This window comes from Triturus cristatus, chromosome 1_2 (assembly GCF_964204655.1).
Source record: "Triturus cristatus chromosome 1_2, aTriCri1.1, whole genome shotgun sequence".
NCBI classification, from domain to species: Eukaryota; Metazoa; Chordata; class Amphibia; order Caudata; family Salamandridae; genus Triturus; species Triturus cristatus.
The window spans coordinates 869,745,211-869,768,604 of record NC_140580.1 but is presented as its reverse complement, the minus strand read 5'-3'; the positions used below and the strand labels follow the sequence as shown (position 1 = coordinate 869,768,604).

The following is a 23,394-nucleotide window of genomic DNA, read 5'->3' as shown; positions in this document are numbered from 1 at the left end:
GACGGACAGGGTAGGGGGTAGTAAATTCCGGCATATGGAGGGACGGAGTTAAATAAATAAATACATAAATAAATAAAACAATTTACATTGCGTGCGCTGCATCGCCGAGTTGGCGATGCAGAGCGTGCAATGTAAATTGTATTTACTTATTTACTTAACTCTGTACCTCCATATGCCGGAGTTTATCACCCCCCACCCTGCTCCTCCGCCGCCCCACCACCCTGCAGCACACCCTCAGCGAGCCGCCACAGCTAACCCTGCAAATGTGGAATGTGTCTTTAGCTAGTCGTGCATGTAAAATAGTAAGGAAATTGGCATCTCACTTTCACATATGAAGGTGCGGATCCTTAATATCAAACAGGAACTATTGTGACACACTAATATTGTAGACAAAATATCGAGGACCACAATATCGAAAGGTACATATGAATAGATTTTCTATACCTAGGACTCTCCAGAAATATACCTTGACGATATATAGTCAAGGTACATAGACGTAGAGTTAAGAATAGTAACACTATACTTCCCTATATGAACCTTTCTTTCGATATTTTGGTCCTTGATGTTTTGTCTGCAATATTAATCTGCCACTATATTCTTGTACTCGATATTCCAGAGCACAATCCATGGCACGCAATGTATGACTGACATATACATGTATGGAATGTGTGTGCGTTTATTGATCAGTCACAAGGAAATTGTAATGAAATTAAGCTTTGTGAAAATTACTAATTTTCACAATATGTTTTAATAGGATTGCCCGTTAAGAAACTTCTCAAAACACCAAATTATATCACTGGGGCAACATATGAACTAAACCAAACACTTGAATCCATTTATCCAAATTTAATAAAGGGGGAAGACGTTATATTATTCAGCCTCTTGCGTCTTCCTGCATTAATCCATCAACCACCTGTCTGAAATTTGTTTGATATGTAGAATTCTTCAAAGTCTGCATCTCTACCATTTTAGAATTCTCCTTTGGTGTGATTATTTTTTGCAATTCTAGGAAATCTGATAATGTGATTAGATGTGCACATTTTACATATTCAGTACAACAGATATTTTAAATGATATGCATCTCAAATATTGTTGCCCTGAGTGGGGACAGTGGATATTAGCCAAAGTAACTGTGTCAGTTCCTGATTTGTGGTATTGACTGCATTTATGTCCTCTAGCGACCCATATATAAAAAGATTACTACTAATATGTCAAGGCCAGCGTTTTATCATGGATGCCAGCCCCTTTCCCAATGTGCCATGGCTTTCCTCCTTATTACCAAAGATTACCTCTAATGTACAGGCCCTAGCTTTTTGCAACAGTTGACTCATTTGCCAAGAATCACACCCAGCATGCCAGTACCGGTATTTGCCACAAGTGCCCATTATGCTAAATATTACCAAGAGTATGTAAGCACCAGTATTTTGCAAAGGGAGCCTGTTATGCCAAGAACTCCCTCTAGTATGCCATCATGATCATTTTGTCATGGGTGTCGAATAGGCGATGGATAACCTCTAGTGTGCCAGAGACAGTAGTTTGTCAAAGGTGTCCAATTTGCTAAGGATTACAGCTGAGTTGCCAGCACCAGCATCTTTACATGGGTGCCTCTGCTAACTAAGAGTTCCTTTCAGTATCCCAGGGCCAATAGCACACTCTCATGCCTAAAACCACTTTCTCACTCACTCTCACTTACATGTACTCACACGTGTTCTCCCTCTATCTTACTGTTATTCATACTCACTCATTTGTCGATATCTTTCACACACTCTTACTCTCACTCCCTTATTCTCACTCACTCATTCACTCTCACTCACTTGCATTCACTAGTTCTCTCACTTCCTTATTCTCACTCACTCATTCACTCTCACTCACTTGCATTCACTGGTTCTCTTACTCTTACTCTTACTCACACATTCTCACTCACTTACACTCACTTGCACCCACTCTTACTCTCACTCACTCATTCTCAATGAGTCTCAGTTATATTCACTCACTCTGACCCACTCATTTTCACTCACTCTAACTCATTCTCACTCACATTCATTCTCACTCACTTACAACCCCTTCATTCACTCCTGCATGCACTCTCACACTCTTCCAGACTCATTCTTACTCATTCATCCTCACTCACTGTCACTTGCAGTCACTCTTACTCATGCTCACTCATTCTCACTCACTGTCTACCCCTCATTCTCACTGACTCTCTTACTCTGACTCACTCTCTCAAATTTTCACTCACACCTGCAGGCTCACACACCCTCACATGTCAACACACATCCATACACTCTTTCTCTCTCTTCCACACACTTTCACCTGCATGCATGCATATAGCATACATTTTAAATTATGTTTTTTGTTTGACTTATCTCAGCTGCCTGTTGAGGTTCTGTTTCACCTCCTTGTGCTCCACAGGCACACCACTCTTGATTTTCACCACCCACTTTCCTAACTTTGTAATTAGATGAGAGAGGATATGGTGACTGCTTCATCACAAGTGGCAAGTCCTGAGATGTGTCAGGCCCAGTAGCCTAGGTCTAGGACTTCACCATACCTGGCTGATGGCTGGTGCAGATGTAAGTGCATCTATGCACCTGTGTCAGCAGAGGTCACTGCCTGCCTCAGGCTGCATGAGCATTCTTCAGAACACTAATAGTGAAGAGCCCCAATGCCCATTCCGGCAAGCAACCCCCTGTTGTGGCACAAAAACCTGATATTATAAAATTGCTCACAATGGATTGACGCTGCCAAATAGAAGGCTACATTTGTTAGCAAAGAATGAGAATTAAAGTAAGATTTTGGAAAGAGGAGATAGGAGATGTAAATCAAAGGTTATGTAAGAATGCTCCTAGCAAGATGAATATACAGTCAGAGTAAGCAATTTGTAAAACAAAATAAGTGCAGATGCCCTCCGTTTTTTTTTAGCCCATTGCTACAGCTACTGAGTTCCAGGTTTGCAGAATACCACCCATGCCTAAACTTGATTCCAACTCATGCCTCTGTCTTCCACTCGCAAGCACTTCCTGCCTCATTCTCGCTCTTTCAGGTTCATCCTCATCCCATTTTCTCCATATAGCGATGTTCTTCTATATTTCTCATCCCGATTTCTTGTCCCTTTTTGGCCTCGCTCCTGGTCCTCATCAAAGTTGAGGAAGAAAAATAAGTCCCTGTCTCAGAAATTCTGACGTAAGTTAGGTCCTGCCCACCCCAACCATATGTAATACACAAAATAAAGTTGTTCAGATTATTTTATTTAAAGGAACGAAGCAGTGAATCAGATGAACCTATTTTAAATCTTATGTTAAGGCAGCTAGATCATGCATAGCAATAGATGTTGTGCGGTAGCCTGGGGATATTAAATATAATCTTATTGAAAGATACTAACCAATATAAGGCTGATGAGGCCAGCATTGCGTTTGTTCTACTTTGTAAAAAGTTCCTACCACTTTAAAACTTTCGAGGTGGTTACTGTTAATACTAATTATTTTTTATGTTTTATTTATTTATTTAAATCTGTTTTATTGATTTTTAATGCACAGGCAAATAAAAGGAAAATCAATTGCAAAATACACAGTTTGACATGCTTCTTATCTTTTAAACAGGAATACTCTCACAATACTTGCCAATTCGCAGCCTCAAAAGCAAAATAGTGAGTGGGATCTGGGAGCTGGAAAAACATATAAGTGCCAACAGTTCAGTAAAGATTGCTAGGGATCCTCCGCCGAGATCTCCTATCCAACGTCCATGTGACAGTCCACCCGCAGCTGTCTACATAATAACACAATAAAAGAAAGAGGGGAAGGAACATGTCCAGAAGGATCATCATGCCCTCGAGTGAAAGGGCAAAGCAAATAAGAAAAAAGAGAAAAAACACAGAACGAAAAGGTGCCTTGTGTCCATAAAATCAGCAAAAGCGAAACTGCACAAATACCAAACAACACACCGAACAACTGCCAGGGGTCCATACGCTCCTATATGAGATATAAGAAATGTAATAATACATCATGTGGAAACTGTTAATACTCATTTTTGATAAAATCTGTATTTTTCGAATTATTATACGGGCAAAGGCTGCTGCTCAGATTACTTGATGGCAACAGAGCAAATGTAGCTAAGGTGCCAGCATTTGTGCCAACTTTGAGTGATAGTTTGACATTTTGGTAGCTGTATTGATTTAACTGTTGTAGTTATTTTGTTTCTAATCCTCTTTTTTTTACCAGGTCCCCTCCTTCTGGAATTCTGTACCCAACTAACTGAGGCTTGACAAGGGCCCCTTCTGATTCACAGGAACCCTGAACGCACATTTCACATTGGTTAATCGATAATCATGCTGTCCAGAAGCAGCATCCTGCAGTTTTATCTTGGCACAAAACATTGGATGCCTAAGATCATCATGCTCCTTACGCCTGGGCTCAGGACATCTGCATGCCCCAGACACTGACATCATTGGAAACCTTTTAATGGGATTATTAAGTGACATAGTAATTGAAGGCCAAAATGGGATTTTTATTGTTATTGTTATGCAGCGTTGTAGAGCACACCATCACCCAGGAGAGTGTCCTGGTGCTGATCTGGTATGAGCCTAGCCAGACCTAAAACCTAGGGCCATATTCGCAAGGACCCATCTCCGATTCATCCCCACATTAACGCACCAAAAGTGGAGATAGAATTAACACCCCATTCACAGTCCGGTGCAAACTGCAGACATCGCCGGTATTCACGCGATAACTGCATCAAAATTAAACACCACGGTGGACACCACCAACTAAAAATTAATGAGATGCAGTGCAGGCGTTCCAGTGCAAAAACACCCGAAAAAAACACAACACCACTTTCACAACAAACTGCCAGATCCACGATGCAAGTCAAAACCACGGGATAAGTCGCGTTAGCCGCAAGTATTTAACACCTGCCTCAAGCAGGTGTAAATACGGATGACTCCCTGCAGTAGGCAACGGAGCCCCGCACACAGCCACACCCGAAGAACAAACAACATCATGGAGCTACTCATCGTGCAGCTCGGAGGTCCAACAGGGCCACAACACCCACCGCCACCACCCCCAGGACCTCCACCACCCCCTGGACCCGGACCCGCCACCCCCCCCCCCCCGGACCACCACAGAGGCAGCACAGAGTAAGACAGTGGACCTACTGAAAATGCACCACTCTCATAGACCTAATGCCCGCGGAAGTCATTGCCCACTACAGACTCAAAAGGGCAACCATCCTCCGCATCCTGACCCACATCGCCCACAGGCTGATGGTCCCAACACAGCGGAGAACCAACATCTCTCCGCAGACAAAGCTGCTGGCCGTGCTGCACCTGTTGGCCTCTGGTACTCTCCAACCAACAACTGCCAGAGTCGGAGGGGTCTCACAGCCAACCCTATCCAAGTTCATCACACCTGTCCTGGATGCCATCCTCAGCTTCATACCCCAGTACCTTCACTTCCCCAACACTGCGCAGGAACAGCTGGAGGCAAAGCAAGGCTTCTACGCCATAGCCAGATTCCCGGCCGTGTTGGCAATCGACTGCACACATGTCCCACTTGTGCCCCCTGCGGATACTACACACCACTACCGCAACAGAAAACATCAGCATTCCATCAATGTGCAGGCAATAGTGGACCACTGGGGACTCTTCACCAATGTCGTCGTCAACTACCCAGGTATTGTGCACGATTCCTTCATCTTCCGACAGTCCATCATCAACCAGCGCTTCCAGGATGGCACATATGAAACGGGACTGCTCGTTGGTAAGCGCCAAATCAACACATCACACACCCCAAAGCCACCAACACACAACGCACAACTGTGGGAATGCACACGTGACCAACCCACATACAACATGTCAAACTACACAACCACCTACCATACAAGACAACACCACTCCATGGTCATCCTGGGCTACCCCAGCACCCAATACAGACATTACATGGCACCACAGCCACACAACAGCTGAACATGTGGAGATGCGGAATGCAGCCATGTGTGAGGATGCATGTGACCCATGAATGGGAATGTACACAACGAGAAGTGAGGCGTGGATGTGCAGGACAGGCATGGCTATGCAAACCACAGACATGTCCATGCAGACCACAGCGATGGTGAATGGAGAGTAGTGAGCAGTGCAAGCAACAATGTCACCCCAGGCCGTGGAACAGATAGTGGAAGTGTTGCACACTGTGTCCCCCCCTGTGTGGGTTGGCCGTGAGTACGCCAGGGCTGGGCAGAGGTGTGGTGATAAACCCCGTTGCACAGGGGGTGGTCCACTCCTGGGAAGGCCAACATCACTGACAGTGTGGCACCGCGCGGCCTGCAACAAGGCCGACGCCATGAGCAGTGGGGCTTGCGACCCTGTGCGCCTGCTGCATCCCAGGACGCTGATGCACAGACCAGGCCTGCCCGCCCCACGGCCGCACTGCTCAGCTGCCGACACCGTCCTGTGTCGAAGAGGGCCCAACATGTGCTAGTGCAAGCTCCAGGCCCCAGTCACGCGTGCTCAACAGCCTCCGCAGTCCATCGCTGGCCCCCCCGATGCTGGTCCACATCACTCCTTTCTTATTTACATGCTACACCGTCGTCCTCTTCGGACCAGTAGGTCCCACATGTGGAACAGTGTCCTGAGTCCTGAATGGCAGTGACCTGAAGTCCGTGGCAGCGGCCACAGCACCAGACTCCCTTCGATCATTGAGGCATAATTCCATTAAGCAGGCCTGTGACACGTGATGCCACTAACTCTGTGCGCCATGAGTGTACGTCATCCGCTGGCAGAACATCATTGGTGTCTGAGCCTTTGGCATGGGGGTTTCCATCAGCAATGGGCAGGTATGGACTTGGTGTCAGGCCTGGGTCTGTGGCATTCGTATGCACCATGTTGCCGGACACAGCTGGCATGTCCCGTTCTGTGGCGGTGGGCCTGTGTCGGCCACTGTGCATCTGGGGCTACTAGCCCTGTGCGACTTGAGTCATTCCCCCTTGTTGTACTGACATTGCATTTCTGACTGCCTGATGACTGTTGGAGTTCTAGCCAGCCCCAGCTACTCCCTGAGGGCTGGCTTACAATCACCCCACACACAGCCAGCACAGGCATCACTGTATTGGTGGGCCTGCCATCACATCCTGCCGAACCAAGTATTGACTCTTTTCTCCCTGCACTGTCACAGGTGATCAAGAATATGCACTGTGCCCTTGGATGATGACACCCCTCCGAGACCCGGACACACCCACCCAGAGTTAGTACAATGCAGCCCACATGCGCATCGTTGAATGCACATTTGGCGTGTTGAAATCACATTTTAGGTGCCTGGACAGCACAGGTGGAAAGCTCCTGTACAGCCTGGACATTGTGTGCAAGATGATCGTTGCATGTTGTGTGTTGCACAACGTCTGTGTTTGCACCAATGCCCCATGGATCCCAGTTCCAGAGGTACCAGACGATGATGGTGACGATGAGGCAGGTGGGCCACATTCCACTGCAGCTGCGGCAGGAATGGCCCGTAGGAACTCCATCATTGACACTTACTTCCCATGAGCACTTCACATTGTGGCCGTCCGTGGCAATCATGGGACAATTGAGGATGTCCAATAGCGCTGCATGTGTGATTAAAACATATTTACAGGTTACAGGTTGTACTTTTACATTGTCATGTTACATATTCCTGTGGGTTCGGATGTGATTTGCCATGGTGTGCACATTTGTGGAACCTGTAGTGTCCTGTGATCTGTTGTGGAGGGGTTGCTGTTTGTACCGGGGTGTTGTCAATGTCGAGGTGCACTTCTGCTTATGTGCGTATGCTGCACAGTGGGCGAGTCGCTCCTGCGGCTCTGATTTGTCTGCCACTGGTCTCTTTCAAGCGGTGTGCCTGTCGGTTCTGTTCTTCCACAGTGCTTGGATGTTGTGGTGTACATGTTGTCCTCTGCAGTCGGTCAGGGTGCATCCGTGGTACTCCGCTGTTGATGTTTTTTTCTGTGGCATTTTCCGTGTGCTGTTCTTGTGCTTTTTCCCGCATTACGCGTGTGTATTGCTGCCCTCGCGCTGGTTGTCACTGTTTTCTTTTCACGCTTTGGCCCATCGCAGGTTTTTTGGTGTTGTGGTTTGTGTTTATATCTCCATCAGTGTGGTTGTATCGCGGACATTGTCCTCGGTTCCGGCAGACTATCGCATGCTACCGCCTTGTTGTGAATTCCACGTCGACACGGGGTTATTTTCCCACGATAGGCTGCGTTGTGTAAAGTTGCGTTAACATTTTTTGGTGATGTTTAGCACACGTTCTTGTGAATATACCCCTTAGTGGGACTACTTGAAAAGCGAGGTCTTCAGCTTCTTACATGATTCAAGAGGTGAGGAGGAGCCTCTTATGTGTAGTGGCAGATCGATCCACACTTAATGAGTGATGTAGAACAAGGCTTGACTGCCAGACCTTGTTTTCCATATGCGTGCGATGTGTAGTAGTCCGGACTAGCGAATTTGTGTGGCAGCCGCGATCCGTGCAGGTAACAGGGGTGGGGCATTGGGGCCGGGTTAGGGGGGAAAAGAAGGGACAATTCAGACTGGAAATTAATTATTTATTTAATTTCCCCTCTGCATTGTCCATCGAAATCTCCCCTTACCCAGCCCCACCGCCCCACCGCTGTTACCTGCACGGACCGCGGCTGTTGTCTGGAACGTTTGTGAAAATAGGTGTGGTTTTTGAGGTATGCTGGACCAGTGCTATGTAGTGCTTTGACAGAATGGGTGTGGCATTTGTATTGGACTTGTTTGTGTGTGGGGAGTCAGTGGAGCTCCTTCAGGGGTGGTGTGATATAAGCACTGAGTGGAAGGTTCAGAGAAATTCTGACCCCTAAGCTCTGAATGGTCCGCAGCCTTCTGGTGAGTTTTTTGTTGATCTCAGCATAGAGGGTGTTCTCATAGTCCAGCTTGCTTGTGACCAGGTTGTGCATGATAGTTTTCTGGGTGCTGATTTGGAGCCATTCCCCAGCATCTTCAGGGTATGGAAGCATGAGGCAGTGATGGCGTTGACTTGGGCTGTCATGTCATGTTTCCAAAGATCACAATTTTGGTCTTGTCAGTGTTCAGCTTTAGATAGTTGGTCTTCATTTTGCAATTTCAGTCATGCGGGCATTGAACTTGTTGCTTGAATTTGAATTTACCTTAAAAAGCAAAAGACAAGAGGTGTTCGGCAAAACAGGTACAGTTGGTTTAATTAAACACTTTGGCTGGGAGTACAGCTTACAGAAACGGGTCGGAGGACTGTCTCAAAGTACTATCAATCCGAGTGATTTTTATACAGTTTTGGGTGTCATAAAAGTACATCCGGCAAGCATTATTTGGTAATACTCTACACAATCCTGCCTTTCTTACCCCCTTAGTCATTGGTACTTCCCAATACTTCTGATGTGTTATAGATTATTGAGCAGCGCACAGCTGTGGGTTTAAAATCCATTCTCCTGAGATCACAACCGGTTTTCTCAGTTATTTGAAAAAGGAAATAGCACAGCACCTCCGTCTCCTTCACTAGTTTTTATACCACCACTTTAATACTCACACTGTAAATCAACATACATACATCACACTCCTGCCATGGCTGAACAACTAGGGATTGGTTATACAGACGAGATGGCGTCTGCCATTTTAGCAGGACCATCATTACTTCCAGATACCAACATTGGTCAGAGTCTCTCCCAAGCACAGAATTGGGACGAATTAAAAGAACTAAAACGCTGTCAAATGAGGACCCTCCTGCACGGAGCGATCATGACAGAATATCTCCGTGGGAATATAGCACCAACAGGCTTGTTGGTCACGAATGCACCCAGGATCTTCCTGGATGACCCCCTTTTTAAAAAAGAGTGGTCACTCATTGCATGGCGCTGTTCAAGGGATTGGCTTATCCTGATAATTAACACTGCCAAGCGCCTATCGGATGCCATACTAATAAAGATCAAAACCAGCGAAGACCACCTCATTACAGAAATTAAACTATCACTGTACAAAAAGAAGCTTGAAGAAGTGAACAAAGAGATCATTGAACACAAGGAATATCTCATGCAAAAAAAGATTTCCAAATTACAAAAAGACCTTAAAAAATTTAGCCATGAGAAGGTATACCCTTACATAAAGGATGATTACAAAGGAGAGGACAATTCAGACTCAGGTTCCTCACGCAATGACCGGTCGGGATCTTCTGATTCCGAACAGGACAGTTGGTCTAGTGATGGCTCATACAAAAATTGGCAAAACAAACCAAGAAGACCGCGACGCGGGAACTTCAATCAAAGATTTGGACACCCACAAATGTACCCATGGTCTGGCCCATTTGGTCCAGTCCCATTTCAAGGACCGCCACAATTTCCAATGGGTCCTTACTTCCAGCCTGAATTTAACCAGCATTTTTTAGGACAGGGTGGAAGGAGGGGGAAACGAGGAAGACGTGGCAACAGAAGAGTGCAATGGGAGGAGGACAGGCCAGGACCGAACACAAGGAGCAACTCCAGAGACCAACCACAACCAGGGACAAGCACAATGAGGGATTAGTAGTTAACTTAACAGACATAACCCTCACCGCAGATGAGATGTCAGTCTTGGAAAAAGGCCTCGGATTTGTTCCAACTACCCACCTAGACAAATTCCAGTTACGCTGTGAACTTGGGGAATTTTTTAGGAAAATTAGACTCAAGGTTTTCTTCCAAGACAAGGAAGAAGTCATTAGCGATGGGGAATACACTGATCTAAGACCTAAATCAACCTTTTACCCACCTTCAAACATGATGCCACCAGAAGTACTGGCCTTTGAAGAAGCAGTTGCCAAAGAGGTAGAGGAACTACAACCCAGAGCTGATTCTTTCAATAACCTGAGCAACAAAGAACGTTTGGCTTTGACTAAATTGAAAAATCGCACAGAAATAAGAATCAAACCCGCAGACAAAGGGGGTGCCACAGTCATCCAAAGTTCGATGGCATACAAGACCGCATGCCTCACCTTGCTGGCTGACACTAAATTCTACAAAAAAATCAACAGAGATCCCACAAAGAAACTAAAGACAACTATATCGGCTCTGACATCAGATGCACTTGGGAAGGGATGGATCACTAAAAAAGAACACACGTTTTTGAACCAAGAGGAACCCAGAATTCCGCTATTTTACACCATCCCCAAGATCCACAAGGGTAAGGTACCTCCCCCAGGGAGACCCATAGTGTCAGGAATTGGCTCGATTTTGGAACCTCTATCCCAATATACCGACTGGTTCCTGCGCCCTCTGGTAAAACAGATAACGTCATATGTACAGGACACAAAACATCTCTTGAATCTTCTGACCAACATCGAGTATGACCCAACAAATTGCTTCCTAGTAAGTCTAGATGTGGAAGCACTTTATACAAGTATACCCCAGACCGAAAGCATTGGAGTCATTGAACAACTCTTGGAGAATGAGGAATGGCAATGGACTGCACCAAAAGAATGGATCATTACATTAATGAGAGTGGCATTAACGGAAAATTTCTTTAAGTTCGAATCTCAGTTGTACTGGCAAATCCATGGAACTTCTATGGGGAGCACCTTCGCTCCTAGTATAGCATGCCTATACATGAGCCATTTTCAAAACCAACATATTTGGAATGCTAACCCATATACTAATAACATCTGCAAGTGGTATCGCTACATTGATGATATCCTTATGGTATGGCGAGGCGATACCCAGAGCCTTTCTAACTTCACTCTGTGGATCAATGATCTTAACCCCCATTTACGATTCACCATCAACAAAGACAGAGAAACGATCCCGTTTTTGGACATCAACATCATTGCTAAAGATGGCACACTGAGTAGCTCGCTATACACAAAACCGACTGACAGGAACAGCCTGTTGAGATTCGACAGCGCCCATCCACGATCTCTCAGGGAAAATCTCCCGGTAGGACAATTCCTACGCATACGTAGAAATTGTTCTGAAATTCGAGACTACAAGAAAGAGGCAAAGATACTCACTAACAAACTGAAACAAAGAAACTATCCAACTAAAATAATTGAACAGGCTAATAAAAGAGCACGGAATACTCCCAGAGAGGCCCTGCTCGAGACTCAAGAAAGACAACAACCTCAAAATATGATCTGTGTTACCACTTTCAACTCGTCCTCTAACGATGTTAAAAAGATCATAAATAAAAGGTGGTCCATCCTCACCTCCAACAAACTCTCATTTAACAAACCCATGTTCTCCTTTAAAAAGAACCGTAGTCTGAGAGATACCCTGATCCATACAGACACTTATGGAAATGTGGGTCACGTCCAAACAACACTATGGGATACGCCCCCAGTGACCGGACATTACCCTTGCGGGTCCTGTGTAGCTTGTGAATTCACTAGAGCTAGCAAAACACTTGAACTCGGCCTCAACACCCCCTGGGAACAACGATCTCATACCAACTGCAATTCTGAAGGAGTCATCTACCTCATAAAATGTCCATGTGACTTGACCTACATAGGCATGACCAGCCGCAAAATAAAAATTCGGATAAGTGAGCATAGAAGTACCATCAGACGCATGATCACAGCTACCAGACTCACCACACATTTTGTCGAGAAACATCATAAAGACACTGATATACGATGGACAGTCATTGAGAAGATCAATGGCACCAGAAACCTACAGAAAAGGCTCCTCGAGAGAGAACAACGTTGGGTTTATCGTTTGGGAACACATGAAACAGGATTAAATGACTCTATACCGTGGAGTCAACTTAATAAATAATCACCCCATGGATCCTCCACCTGTTGACATTGAGCTATAGACACCCTGTCTGAACTACTAATTAACACTACTGATATTGCACATCCCCGTTTTCAATCCACTTAGATGCCGGACGGGTCTTGATTATTACCAGTGCGACAACATATTCCATCACAGAGGCACTATAGCACTCAAGCAAGATGTCTTTCGCTATGTTACGTATGGTCATTACTGAACCAACTATTCAGCCCCCGCCTCTCAACCTCTGTTTTCTATTAATAGACCAATGTCTAACCATATGCAGACTTCTAACGACAATGAACCAATGACTAATACCAATCTTTTAGTCTTTACATCTGGGCATCATTGGCTATTTACATTTTATCAGCGGCGCTTTTAAATATTATGTTCTGTTCATTTCATGTCCCTTCCGCTGCTCACCACACACGAGCGCCTAGACTTGCACTCGTATCTTTTTTGACACTCTCTGGGTTATATCGTTACAAAACCCAGCGTAGATCGACTACCATCATTCGAGCGCTAAGACTTGCACTCGTATTCTTTGTGACCCTCTCTGGGTTACATCCTTACAAAACCCAGCGTAGATCGACTACCATCATTTCAACATTAAACCACAACTCCCATCTACCCCACACGCCGTGACGTTTTACGTCACTTCCTGTTACTGAGGGGCGTGGTTTTCAATCAGCCTGAGATTCCGGCGCGCCTTCCCCGTTATTTATACTCGTCCCAGGCTTTACATCATTGCGAAAGCCGAGGACCAGAACCAAACAGGTAGCGGGCAGGGCGATTGATCTTAACGAAGTAAGTACTTTTACCAGCACGATGTCCCACTCCCTGTGTGTCAGCCTCCGTTTCATGACCCCACCAATACGGAACGACCTGCTGTCATTTTTCCCATTCTGCCCCGTGACACACTGTTCATTCACGGTTCCCCCAGGACCGCCCTATCTGGCCCCCTGGTCCTGAGAGATTCAGTCTACCTCCCCGATTTGGGTAAAGTATAACTGTAGATATATCACGTATGAATGTGTCGTATGCATGTGTTGTATGTAACTTTTCAGTCACTTATTCATCTGCCCACCCGTAGCAAAGTTCTTGGAATCACCAGGAACATACACGTTTTTATTGTGCACTAGTACCTGGAGACACTGTGTGCACGCTATTTTCAAAAAAACAGACATCACGCTGTTATCGCTAGAATGCGAATCATCTCGCCACGCTCACAGTATGTCTGTCACAATTTCTACGATATGTTACAGTCATTAAGAGTGGCATGATAGGAGGACACTCCTCCCCACGAAGGCATGCACACAAGGATACACGCATGTTCACGGGCGGTAAACACTATACCGCTTTAAGAGAAATGAAATAAGCGGCAACCCGACCGCTGGTATTTTTATATGTTGTTTGTCTCTACTTCTTCTTTTACAGATGGAGCCTGGCAGTTGACATACATCCACTGTTAATCAAATCACGTGGAGCAGCTTCTCTGCCCTCACCATACTGACAGGATAGGGACACCCCGTAACGAGTAATTGCACACACATAGGGGAGTTACTTTTTTGCCCTGAAGAAAGTCCCGGACCATTTTTTGGCCCCTTTTTGGACTGAAACATGTCGGCACTAGGGTCCTAGGACCATAACACTCCTAAAAGACCCATTTTTTAAGTATTTTAATTACCCGGACAGACCCAAGAATAAAGGGATACTGGGGATCTGTCTGAGGTATTTTATCTAGTTAACTCCCTCTGCCGTATAACATATTAAAAGCACTCCCAACACTGTGGTCGAGCCCACCCGGACTTCTAGGGGTCTGGGTGACCCGATGATGAAGCATGACACCACTAGGGTGTGTGAGGGTAACTTAAAGAAACACTTAGTTTCCCCACGACCACGGTTGTATTAGGCACAACCTCGTGTTATGAGTTCTCATTTCTCTCCCCCCATTCCTTTATTTTACTAGATCTCCTTTCAGATCTGTTAGAGTATTTTTTGTGCATATAAAGAAATGTGGGCCTTGTCTGAGGAGTCATAAATTAAAGGTTCCTGATAACAAATGCAGGTTTTGCCACGACCTCGGGTGGACACAACATGTGCTAGAGGGTAACGTGTCCATATGTCCAGCATGTGGGGTGCATGATCACTGTGTGTACTGTGTGTGCTGTGTCCTGATTGGCTACGTGTTCCTAACTTCATGCGACATCTGACTTTATGGTGTTTTGGGAATGCGTGCACCCCTCTGGCAATGTGTGCTTTACTGGGGTCAATTTCCATGGACTATTGTGGTGTTGCTGCGCTTATCTGGAGGATGGACCTACATCCTAGACCTAAGCGGGTCTAGGATGTAGAGCCTGCCTGATCACATATTTCTGAGTCAGAGTTGATGGAGAATTCATGACAGGCACATTTGATTATAGTGATGCGATTTCATTTGTGTTTCCATGTGTACGATTATAAGCATTAGCATTGTTTTTTTTAATATCAACAAACTTGATCCAGGTACTGAGTGTCTTGTCCATGAGGGAGTAAAACAGTTGTGTGTCATCAGCATAGGGAAGGACGTTGATGTTGTGAGCGCAGATGATGCTGGCAACAGGGATCATATATGCTTTGAGGAGGGTGAGGCTCAGGGAGGATCCTTGAAGAACTCCGCAGATGAGATCATGGGCGTCCGAGGTGTAAGGTGCCAGGCTGACTGACTGGGTCTTTCAAGTAAGAAAGGAGCAGATCCATCAGAGTGCTTGTCCTTGGATTCCAATGTTGGCTCGGCATTAGATGAGGATGGGGTGGAGACTGTGTCAAATGAGGATGTCCTCTTGGTGGTGATGAGGGCATTTTTGTAGCTATGGTTGGGTCTGAAACCAGGCTGAGGAGTTTCAAGGTGTTGGTGATTATGGAGGTATTCGGTGAGGAGTCTGTTGATGATTTTCTCTTGGACCTTGGCAGGGAAGAGGGGAGATCAATCTGTAGTTGGCATATGTTAAAGAGTCAGTGGGAGGTTTCTTCAGCAATAGGAGGACAGTTGCATGTTTTCAAGTATCTGTGTAGGTCACAGAAGAGGTGGAGGTATTCAGAATAGTTTGAGCATGGCACTGGTGGGTTTCAGTCTTCCGGAGTAGGCATAGTGGGGGTAAGTGTCTGATGGTGCTCCTGAGTGGATGGGCTCCATGGTGGCGGCAGTTTCTTCTGAAGTGATGATGGGCCATGTGGTTAGCATTGTGTTGCGAAGTCCTCCTATGCCGTGGGCACCCCCTTTTTTTGCTGACTGGTACTGGTAGTAACTCACTCTGACTGTCCCTGGGCTCTGCCTTACCAGGATCAGGGCCATTGCTATGCTGACAATACACTTAGAATACAGTGAAAACACCTACATACACTAGGGAACACTATGGGTTAGTGTACCACTATAATTGGTATGACCTCCCATACAAGGCCCTAGTACATAATAGGGCAGGGGGATCAAAACTGCCTTTAAGTCCCTATTATATAATAGGGCAGGGCAGTTTAGAGGCAAGCAGACCTTTCTGTACTTGCATGTGTGCACTGCCGAGGCCTGCAGCCAGTTTAAAAGCAACCCTGTGTTGCAGGAATACTTTTAAAATGTAAATTGTGCCCAAACTCGACTTTGGTGTTTGTGGCACTTTAAAATAATAAACTGCAATATTTTAGCATATTCGGTTCCCCAGGGTCTTCCCTGGGTGTCCCAGGGATGGAGGGTCAGGTAATTATAAGGAGGATTCTTATCAAATAGATTTTACATGCCCTGGGATAGTGAAATTGTACATTTCACTTCCATCATTGTAGTAAAGTGCTTCACAAAATCTACTTTTGTGCTAGGAGCAATGTGGGGTGAGTATCTGCAATATTTTTTACATATTCAAAACCCCTAATGTCTCCCGTAGGTGATCCAGGGTAAGGATACCTGTAGATAAAGGCAGGGTCCTTATAAAAGACATTTTATAAGCCCTGGTGTTGGAGAAATTGCCTAGTTCATTGTTCCCATTGGAGATCCCCATCAACATAGGTTAACATTGCAGTCAGTTATTAATTGATAACTCCATTAGGAATTACAGTAATAAAAGTCATTCAAGGACTTAGAAAAATGGCATTGATATATCCAACAATATGCTATTGTTGAATTTATCCTGAAACATACAGACACGAAGTTATAAGACTTTCTTGTCGGCAAGCCAAATTTCAGCCTTTCAGTAATTGGTCCTGATTTGTCAGAGTTAAGTGGGTTAGCCAGTCTGCTTTGATGAAGTAATAAGTGGCACCTGGGGTGAAGAGCAATTCTGGGAGAAGAGGGTTCTGCTGCATACGAATGCCAGGGCAATGGGGAGGGGTCGTAAACCATGAGCGTCAATGGCCCAGGAGGACAGGCCAAGAAATCCAGGTCCATCTATGCCCACCCCCTATGAACCCAACCAGATGGCAGGCAGAAGGGAGAAATGGGGCAGGAGGAGGGAGACTATGGAGATGAGCCATCCTGGAGGTTGGTTTAGCCAGCTCTTGCCTCTCTCCGTATTGAATTTTGGAGAAATACTGCTTTCTGGGAGACCATTGTGCCACGCTTTGAAGGAAATGGTCATGCTCTGGGGTGTTGCCCTGCACCTCGTTGGATAGGAGTGCCCTTCTTTGTGACCCCAAGGAACACTGACTAAGTATCTGAGAGGGGCAGAGCCTCTCAGATCTGCTGCTTGAAACAAGAGAAGATGAAGGGTCCATGCCGGAAGTTTGATTTGCACCAACCAGACCCTGCGCTCTGACTGACTGAGCTTGCTGCACAGTTTGAAACTATTGCCCTGTGGACCTAACTTGCTTAAAAATGACTAAAGAGTGAATTCCCTGCAGGATACAAGCTCACCTGGACCATCACCACCAATAATCCCCAGCCTGGAGTGACTCCAGTGGATTTGCAAGGGTTTTGTCCAAGTGGATTGTGGGAATTGATGTCCCAAACTTTCAAGGACCATCTTGGATCTTCTAGACCCGTGGAGTAAGTTTTGACAATTTGGGACCCTCCGTGGAACTTTAAGAAGAAGTTCCAGAAGTTTAGAGCAACCTCGGAAAAGAGCTCCATAAGTGAACCTGGCCAGCCAAACCGGCAACCCTCAACTGCAGGCAGGCCTGCCCTCCATGTTCGTCCTGCTGAAAAGCTCCAGGAGGTCCAACTTCAAGAGTTTGCCGAGGAGCTGGTCGAAACCCAAACCAGCGAATCCTCACCAAAACTGGCCTGGTGAAGAGCATCGAGGGACCCCTGGAGAAAAAGCTCTGTAAACCTTTCTATGTCCGAATGTAGAAGAGTGTACCGGGACCAACCACGAGAGTCAAGCTGCCCATCTTTGACCGCGAGCCAGCCTGGATCCCTGGTTTATCCTGCTGGAAAGCTCTAGAGGTATGACTTCGACAGGTTTGACTTGGAGCTCATCACAAGGCAAGCCAGTGAACCCTCACCGAATCTGGAGAGGTGCAGAGCTTTAAGGAACGCCGGGAGAAAAAGCTCCAGAAAAGTTTCTAAGTCAGAAGGTAAAATCTTTGACCGAGGCCTACCGCGAGGAGGAGTCGTGCAGGGCTCCATTGCGGTTGGCCTGAAACTTTAACTTTTTCCCGGTCTAGCACGACTAGATATCCCAATGGGCGCTATAGGTTTCTATATTCTATATAGTGCTAAATCTTAACAAATCCATATCTCGAGTTCCCTACATTGTATTTTTTCATTTTGGGGTCATTTTAAAGATAAAAATATTTCCTATTTTTATAAATTGGTGTTAGATTTTTATTGTGTGTTGGGTCCTAAATATTTACTGAATTGGTGTTTTTAAATGCTTTACATACCTGTCTCTGAAGTGAAGCCTGCCTGCTCGCAGCCAAGTTACCAAGGGTTGAGTATGGGAATAATTTTCTGAGACCTATTCTGGGCCCTATATTGTGTTAGTGACCTTATTGGCAGTGGTAGATATATATTTACCACTAATAATAATTCACTTTCCAACTCTTTGGTTCTTTGGATAAGACAGGGGGGCATTTGGCAAAGTCTGTCAGAATTGTAGACCTTGCAACTTCTTAATTTATATTTTTTTACTTTTCTGAATTTGTGAGTGAAGCTGGTTGAATTAAATAAAAAAAAAACACACACATAATGGGAAAAATGGGCCCCAGCTGGCAGTGGGGCTGTTCCTGTTGCTGTGCAGGGCCACAAGTTCACCACTTGCTAGCCTTTTCCCCTTGTTCGACTGGAGCAGCATGCATCTCCTTTCTTTGCTGCGAAGCTGCCAGCAGGGTCTTGAGCATGGTTACAACATATCAAGAGCGCCTAGTTTAGCTTCCACCCCAAGACTCATCCTTTCTCCCCTCAACGCCTCCTTTCTCTTTATCTAAGTTTTGCAGGCTCTTGTTAATCTCTTCTTTTTCCATTTGACAATGTTTCCAAACATTTTCTTCCACCTTTTTTCCTACCTTTCCTGCCTTTCCCTCTTTTGCTCAATGTCTAGTGGAAAATAAGTCCTGTTCCCAAAAATGAGTGACTGTGCTCTACATCTACTACGCTCAGCACAAATTAAGTACCACAGAGGACTCTCTTCTACACCTCTGGTGAACTCAGGCACCTTATTTTCCCAATTTAAAACGTCATTCAGTGCAGTTCTACATATATAATCATTTTCCTTAAATAAACATAAAAGCTATTGCATGATGGTTATTTATATTCCGTGAAAAGTGTTTAAAAATCCAATTTTCTATAACATCTGTTTGTTTATTTATTATTTTGTCATTAAAACCCTAGCTGGTATTTAGAAAAATACTGCTAATATTTAAAATACACATTAAAATAATATGATTGCTTTGATGAGGTTCTTTCAAATAAACAGCCATTCTTGTGCAATACCGCCTGAAGGTATATTGCCCTTTGAGACATGAATTCAGAGAAAACTTGAAAAGCCATTTGTCTAGCAATTTGAGAGCAGTATTTATTACATTAAGTATGAGATGTTAAAAAGATGAATTATATTGTCAGGACATCATTACATCCCTCAAATTGATGTTGATTGTTCTTTTAGAATCGAGTTTATAGAAAAGGGAATTAGAATTGAGGACTTCTTGGAATCCAAGAAAGCCGCTGGTATCCAGTAAGCTTTATTGTACTGCCATCAACTCTTTGATGTAGTAGTAGTGCTGAGAAAAGACCTGTGTTTTGAGCTGTGGTTTTGAAGTTTAAGAATGTAACTTGTAACTTGTGTAAGGCACACCACACAAAACCTCTTTCAAAGCTCACGGCTGTGAACCAGGAAAAAACAAATGTGTTCAGATTTTGAAAACTCCCAGAGCATTCAGATCTTTATTGCTTCACCCACATATTTAAATCACTGTTAACATTTCTAAATAATATTCAATCATAAAGGAAAGACTACGGGTCTGATTTATAATTTGGCGGACTGCCCATTCTCCTCCGGGGTGACAAAATGAATTACTCCATCACCCTGTTGGAGGTGCCACCTGCCAATTTGGAAATGTCTGCTGGCCCAGCCGACATTTCAAGCATAGGACCTGATATATATCTTGGCAGAGAGGGAACTTCGTCACAACAGCTATATAGTTCCCTCCCTGTTAAGACTATGATTGCCCTCTCAATTTAAATTCGTGTGGACCATAGTTTGACGACAGCAGAGACTACTCCGTCTTTGCTTGCCATGGTCAAACTCCTCCTACAGCCTGACAGCATAAGCGCCTTTGGTGAATTGGCTATATGTCCACCCGCCTAATTTAGATAGGTATACATATAGCCATTTTTCAATGCCCATCACCGCCAGGAAAAACCTGATGGTAAGGGGCACTAAACAGCTCTCAATGTACCCCTCAACAGTGGAGGAGTTTGACCATGGCAAAGACTGAGTAGTCTCTGCTGTCTTCAAACTATGGCCCACCCAAATTTAAATCGAGCAGGGGGATCCTAGTTTTGACGGGGAGGGAACTTTGTTGTCATTGCGACAAAGTTCCTTCTCTGCCAAGATATAAATTAGGACCTATGTGCATTAAAAATGCCACCCATATGGAAGATAGTTCTACAATGAAATCAGAGTGAATCACTTAAAGGAAAAGCATAAATATCACATTTAAGTAGCTCATTTATAGTTTCATAGACCATTGCCTGCGGCATGACAGGGATAAAGGAGGTCCCGTCTCTTCCAGCCATCTGCAGCTGACGTGCCAAATGTTGAAATTGGCCCTTTATTTGCAGCCCTCCTCTATTTTAATGCAGCAGCCATCTCTGTAGCAGGAACTGGCTCAGGACAACAAAACTGATGGAACGACCACCCGGCCAAGGTGGTCCTTTTAGGACTTTCTTGTTTTTCTTAAGACAGCCCCCCATTCTGACTTCCCCATCATAAAAAAGCAAATCTTGGGTTCCTCCCATGTTTGGGTTCCCCATTTTCCTGGGTGACATTTGTGAACTTTTGTTGTTGTGGACTGCCATGATTTCCATGGCAGTCCAGGATATGGAACATGCCGTCAGACCTGGCATTGGATGAGACACTCTAAATAGAATTTCCCAAGGTTGACACTTCCAGTCGTCAGTTACCCTGTGCAACTAATGCTCCCAACAGTGGACGGGACCATCAGTCAATTCATATTGGATATGCCATTAGTAAACACTTCTCAATGGTTTTACAACAGCACAGAAAACACAGGAGAATGATGAATTTAGTGAAAGAATTTGTTGACTCTGAGCCTTTAGATTATTCCTGGGTCTGCAAAAATGTCAGAGGCAAGAAAAATAATTATCATGCATAACACCAACAGCATATCTGCGCTGTAAGTTGGTGAAGGAAATATATGCTACAGCATGGGAGATTATCTATCTGTCTATCTATCTATCTATCTATCTATCTATCTATCTATCTATCTATCTATCTATCTATCTATCTATCTATCTATCTATCTATCTATCTATCTATCTATCTATCTATCTATCTATCTATCTATCTTCTATCTATCTATCTATCTATCTATCTATCTATCTATCTATCTATCTATCTATCTATCTATCTATCTATCTATCTATCTATCTATCTATCTATCTATCTATCTATCTATCTATCTATCTATCTATCTATCTATCTATTTATCTAAATATCTGTCTGTCTGTCTGTCTGTCTGTCTATCTATCTATCTATCTCTATAAATATCTATAAATATACATATATATGTATATATATTCACTGAAAAAACCATAGGTTTCACACATGTTATAGTTAGCGGAAATTTTACTGATAAAAAACCAATGAAATTGCCCCGTTATAGTTAGTGCTGGCAACTATAACTCACGCGACCGCAATCCTCTGCTGATGCTAATACTGTATTTAGACACTTATTTGCCCATGTCTTCTTCCATACATTTTTAGCTATACATATATTACAAATATTTTTTTTTATAAAGACACATATGTCATCAGCAGAAGATTGCGGTCGCGTGAGTTATAGTTGCCAGCACTAACTATAACGGGGCAATTTCATTGGTTTTTTATCAGTAAAATTTCCGCTAACTATAACATGTGTGAAACCTATGGTTTTTTCAGTGAATTTGCAAGGTTTTTTAAATGCTAATTCCTAACTATAACGTGTGTGAAACCTATGGTTTTTTCAGTGAATTTGTACGTTTTTTTAAATGCTAAGTTACTTTACGCCAGCACAGGGGGTGGGGTCAATGTGGATAGTGTTTTTTTTATTTCGATTTTATAATTTCATGTTGCCAAAATATAGTTTTTTTACTGATGTAATAAGCCGTGTAATAAGCCGTGTACATTTGGTGGCCTACGGCCACCAAAAGCACAGGGGGTGGGGTAAGTGTGGATAGTGGTTTTTTTATTTCTATTTTTTACCGTACGCTTACGGTAAGCGTACGGTAAGCGTACTCGGCGAAATTGCCGAAAAAAAAATAAAACCGTTTTTGCTCTTGGGGGATGTTTGGGGACTCCCTCAACATGACTATGTGGGAGGGAGTTGTCAAAACAGCCCCGTAACATGTTTGTGGGCATCATGTTTGAAAAATAACACTCAGTGCGAGAGACAAAATGGCGGACGCCGCTTCCTGGTTTCGGCCGATTCGAATGTTTACTAAGATCTAAGAGCCAATCAGAATCGCGCTCGCGCACGCCACCGTACGCGTACGGTAAGCGTACGGTAAGCGTACCGTAAGCGGGCTCAGATATATATATTGATTTAAAGGCTATTTTCTCAGCATCTACTGAACAGATTTACACCAAACCTACAAAAGGCACTTCCTTGACATAGGGACTACCTCTCTGCCAAATTTCTAGTAATTCTGTTCAGCCGTTCGGGCTGTAGCTCTGTCTAAAGGTCCTATGGAAAAATACATGGGAAAAACGCGTTTTGGGACCCCCCTTTTATCTCAGCCCCCGCTTGACGAATCCCCCCGAGACTTTCAGGGTAGGAGCGGAGCGTAGCGCCCCACCTATTTTGAGAAATTCGCGAGGATTCATCGACCGGCGCCACAGTTATTCAAAATAGAATGTTGCGGATTTCCTATGGAAAAGGGGTCCTAACTATAACTACCTACTGGCGACCGCCAGTAGGTAATATATATGTATCTATATATCTATATCTATATATGTGTCTATA

General features: G+C 44.4%; 1 protein-coding gene across 1 annotated transcript in view; it reads right to left on the bottom strand.

Moving 5' to 3' along the window:
• The window catches only part of MMEL1 (membrane metalloendopeptidase like 1), an 827,783-nt gene that overhangs the window by 672,052 nt on the left and 132,337 nt on the right, over positions 1-23,394 (bottom strand). The gene's annotated exons all lie outside the window — the stretch shown is intronic.